Below are 5,447 nucleotides of genomic sequence, written 5' to 3'. Positions count from 1 at the left end.
AAACGATAAATGAGATTGCGCATGGGCATTTCAGTATCGTTATCATAAAAACTACTTTCATGATACAACGAAAAATTCAGATTCAAGTTGAAATTGAAATTGCCGAGCAAAACTAGAAAATAATACGGGGTCCGCGATGTGAAAATTTTGTATAAGTAAAATGTAAGTGCTTCCGTGCCAGGGTACGATAAATATTACGATAAGAGGCGATATGTGAACGGAGTAAAGTTTTTTTATATATTACAAACTGTGATGTGCGCATGCGTGCGGCGTGCTTTGGTCGAAGAGAATGGCGTCAAATAGCTCGCGAACAAGCGCTCGCCGGGGATTTGCTGGATGGCAGCTGCGAGTCGCGAGAAAGCAGAGAATTTAAGCACGCAAGGGTTAAAAAAGACAAGGGCAGAAGAAAAGTATCATTGTGATTGGAGAGCCATGCGGAGCGATATATAAAAGTGATAAAAAAGAAATGGAAAATAGAAAGTGGACACGCGTTTGACCGGGCGGGTAGCGGGTCTGTCCTCGGTCATACCAAGTAATCAATTCTGCACAGCTCTCCGTAAGTACGTAAATATATAGAGAAGATTATAGGGCAGGCGAGTCACAAAGAGATGAGATGAATCTACCTGTCAGACTATTCTACTATACTAGTTTTCAAAAGTAAAGTTGATACTTGTTTATCTGATAAACGCGTGCGAGCGTAGTGTACGCGACAGTAGGGTAGGCTTACTGTGAGTGCGAATGAGAAATATGCTCGTCTGTGAGAAAAGACAAGGAGCTAGTCGAGACTCGGATAGGAAAAAAATAGACGAATGCCGCAAGACGGACGTCTCACAGATCGTAGAAGTGGATGTGATGCGCGCGCGCGCGTGTGCGTCCGTGCGTGAATCTGCGTGAAAGTATGACAGACAAAGGCGACGAGGTGGTCATTTGTTATTGTGACGTAACCAATCACGAGAGCTTCTACGAAATATTTTGTATCGTATATGTTGCAAGCAGTACGCTCCTCGGCATTAGAGCGCACGAGGAAAGAGAACAAATCCAACTTGGCAGCAGTCGGCTAACTGTCGTTCAATGCTTCAATGTTCAACTGTCGGGGCATTCGAACGCATTCGTGAAAACGCATGAATTCTTGACAGCTCAATCGGAAGCTCGAAGCTCCAAATTTCCTGCTTATAGAGCGGTCGATAAGCACGAAAGAGTAGAGCCGAAGGCATTCCGAATGTTTCCGATGCGATTGCTCATTTTTCTGGCTGCTTTCAACATTACTTTACATGACATATCGTGCACAGCTACTCGTCTGTTAGTTGCTCGGCTGGTCAGCGGCAAAATACTCCAAAAGTCATCCGTGTAGAATTTTCACTTGTGCTGACGACAAACTCGAACATTTGTGGACGATTGCTCGAAGCAAGTATTCGTGACGACTTTTAAGGAGCAATGCGATTAAATTGGATTTCAATGACAGCAGAATGAGCGGTCAGCTGTCATTGATTTTCCTCGTTTAAGCAGTCGAAAGGTTCACAGACACGAACGCACGCGCACACAGTGTACGTGTAATAAATATGTGTCTTGCGAACATGCTTGCATGAATATAAATAACGAATCCCTGTCGTGTGGACTAACAGATTTGCAACGCTGACAACTTTACAGCTAACAGTCGTAAAATCGTGACATCATACATCTAAAGCGATGAGTTATAATGGAACGCGTATGTACGATAACATTTGTTTATTGTAAAACCTTGAATAACTTAGTTCATGCGTAAAAATAGAGTTAGATTTTTTACATGGTATTGAGTACACATATATATTTGAATATCTAGTTATTGTAACTTTGAGAACTAGAAGTAAATAAATTTAGAAGACATCGTGCTTCATTATGCTAACAGTGATAATGCGGTTTATAAAATTAAAAACAATTTTTCCAGGGATGTTGTTTGGAATTCGTAAAAGTGTATGCCTATGTACAGACAATACATGTTTCGCGATGAGTATCTGTAAATCTAGTAAACTGTTTGGACGGTTTCTCTCTTTTTTACTTTTTTTTATTCATATTTTTATTATTAATTTTTATCTTAAGTGCTGATATAACATTGTAATTGAGAAACATGTAAGCGTGATCTGCACTCTGAGAATTCCCGTAATAAAATACATCAAGTTAAGAAAAAAATGGAGCTACGGAAAGACGGGATCAAGTTATCGCAAGATATTCCCGTTAGATTCTCTGTTAGTGTGATTAACAGAAAACCGCGGTAATATTTTAACTTGAAATTGTAATTAATATACCTTTCCTAAAATGGGAAAAAATGTCTTACGTTAAAATGTCACGTGAATGAATTATATCCGGGTAGAGCTAAATAGTTCGGTTACTCGGTGATCGTAAAAGAATTTTATGTTTGCGAAAAAAAGACTGAACAATTTCTTTTTTTCGCGATAGAAATCATGTTATTAAAAGTCAATCTTGTGTAATAATACATAGGTCTTCGCGAAACAACTAGCCGTTTCGATTATAAAAGAAAAATTTGACTTTCGTGCTTTGCTAGTTTTTGATACCCAGTTTATTTTTATTACTTATTCTCAGTGTAAGGTAGACAGTAGAGCGGAACTGCAAAGTTTACAAGTGGTAGGAGGCAAACTGTGATGTTTGACAAATGCTCATGTTTGGATAAAAATATGTTTGTTTTTTAAGTAGTGCGCCAGGCATTTTAAACATTTGACAACGGTTGGACGTTAAGAATAAATGCCATTGAAAATCTGCCCAAGCCGAGTGTACACAATTCAAGTTCTACATATTAAATGCCTCATAAATATAATATAATGATACTTTTACGTTTGCAATGCGAAATGATCAATTGTGAAAAGTACTTGAAAATCCAAATGAAATGGAAGAATGATTAACTATGAAGATTGAGAGTAAAGGTTTCACGGTAGATGCCGTATTAAGAGAAAAAGGTTTATATTGTAAACTTATATACGTATACAAACATGATTATATATATAAATATATATATATATATATTTATATTTTTTTTTTTACTTTCGGGAGAAAAACCTAAATACTTGTTTGTAATGTTTGCGCTCATGCATGTACATGCTCGTGTGCTCGCGTATACCCGCATGACACGAAAATGTAAATAAGACGTTGGAAAGGTAAATTTTAACCCTGCATATTTCATGCATACCATGATTTTGACAACTGCAATCGCGCGCCGCGCGCCTCTATAATTTTAACGCTCGCTGTATGTTTGTTTGTCCTCTCGCAGTTACCGATTACCCGATCGTTCGACAACGACAGCAACAATCGTTGATTGTATTTACCTTAAAAGAATAAGCATTTGCCGAGTTCTGTCGGCTGCAGACTTGCAACTAAATCAGGCAAACTGTCGACGTGAGCAGGCGAATGTCCCGATTGAAATTGGAAAATCCAAACCGTGTGTGCATGATGCTCAAGTGTGAAAAGTAAGCGAATCATCTTGTACGATTTCAAGATAATTATCGACGCTCGACGTTGGTCGACAATTGTGTGCGATCAGTCAGTTTATCAAGCCCTTTTGCTCCGTCATTAAATATTTCCAATGGTGCAATTTTAAATCATTTTGAAACCACGCTGGATAATATATCTATATATCAATGCAAAATAAATGAAATCTGCTTTTTTACACGTACCGCCTGTTCGTTTTCTTTCTATTACAATGCCCCTTCCTTCCCGCAGGTGAAGAGCGATCGCTAATCCGAGTGCAATTAACGCTCATCAATGGAAATCTCGACAAGAAAAAAAGTATAATTAGTGCGTCCGCGTGCGTGTCTATTCTCTATTTTCGTCATTTCATCGATTTCTTTCCAGAAGCTCCATTGTTAGCCCGTTAAAAATTCATCTCGGTCGCCGTCATTCAGTCGAGTTACGTTGATTCTAGTCTATACCTATTGATATCGAGACAAATGCCGTGACTAGGGGCTCGACGAACCGACACACTCCGGTCTCTAGGTCGCTGATTTCATTTGCCTGTAATTTATGAAAACATGGTGAACAAGTAAAGCCGTTCGACCGCACTACTCTGTAATTGTGTCTGTGATTTTCGTCGTATTAGCAAATGAGTTACCAAGAGCTAACATTACGTCCTTTCCGTAATAGAAAAGTACGTTGCAAAATGTTATCCGTTGTTAAGTCCATTGAAGTAAGACATAAAAGGCCTTTACAACGATTTGACTTCATTATTTTGCCTGGTTATTCGACAAATAGTAGAAACTGTGTCACTCGCTGCCCTACGGCATTTCACGCAATTTCGTAAGCAAAATTATTCGCGCAAGTTGCCGCCCGAAAGTATGTCACTGTCGTACCAAGCACGATCGAAATGCGTACATGCGTAGGTGTGCCGATTATCGGTAAAAACCTTGGTAAGTTTGTAGTTTTGCACTTCGCAGGCCTGCAGGGGACAGCACCGTGAGCTGCGCCGTGTCGAGCGACAACGGACAGGCAGTTGGATTTCGATAATTTTCCCACCTCGAACGGCTCGGATCAGGTATTGTACGAAAACCCACCGATATCGAGACAACGGTAAGTCACGTGATTATGGTCGAGGGTAGAAAGCACAAGGCTCGCAGCGCCCAAGTATTTTGCGCCGCAAGCTCTGACTCCGTGACGGATCAATCGCAAAATCTAACGCCGTGCCTTGCAAGCGCTACCCCCCCGATAATGTAACCGCCAAACTCAGTGGCGTTACCGACGGAGCAGAAAGAGAATTTTCATAAATACCGTTATACCGTGCATAAAGTACCCCTCCTCCCGTCAACAAATTAAGCTCAAAGTTTATACTCCAGGTATTCCACACTGTAAGTGACAGGTAGACCGCATAATCCGAGTCCAAAGTAGCCTGCATTACCTGCTAACGCTATCCACACAACGAGCGAGACCATGAAAAATGTAAACCGTGAAGAGCTTGCAGTTTATAACGATTGAGATTAATCTATTTTCGGATACGTTCGCGAGGTACTTAAATTTTAAATTTCGAGGTTCACCGCTCGTTGCGGTAGCTCACGCTGAGCGCGGGGTTTTCGCGGGCGAGGGGGAAGGGAGGGAGTTAGTTTCGAGGTTCACCTGTCGTGGGGGTAGCGTTTTTGAGGTGCTGCGGTTCGAATCTCGACGTCGACCAATCGTGGGAGTGGCGTTTGCGGAGTACGGAGTGGATTCGCATCATTTTTTTTTTCTCTTCATCAAATCAATAAGAGTTCGTTCGGCGCGATTCCTCCTGAATCCTCCGCAGTCGCGATCGAGATGAGGCTTGCGCTCGTCTGTATAGGCGGGAGGCAAGAATCGCAAACGACGTTTGACGCTCGGCGAGCGGCCTGAATTGCCAGCCCATCGATATCCTACGCTTCCGCAAGACCTGAACTCAGTCGCCGGGGGGCAGGGGACGGTGGGGAAGGAGGAGGGAAAACTCTCGAAATGCAGCG

The sequence above is a fragment of the Phymastichus coffea genome, unplaced genomic scaffold (assembly GCF_024137745.1).
Source record: "Phymastichus coffea isolate CEN01 unplaced genomic scaffold, Cenicafe_Pcof_1.1 PCOF00058, whole genome shotgun sequence".
NCBI classification, from domain to species: domain Eukaryota; kingdom Metazoa; phylum Arthropoda; class Insecta; order Hymenoptera; family Eulophidae; genus Phymastichus; species Phymastichus coffea.
The sequence above is the reverse complement of the archived record's forward strand: the minus strand, read 5'-3'. Positions refer to the sequence as shown.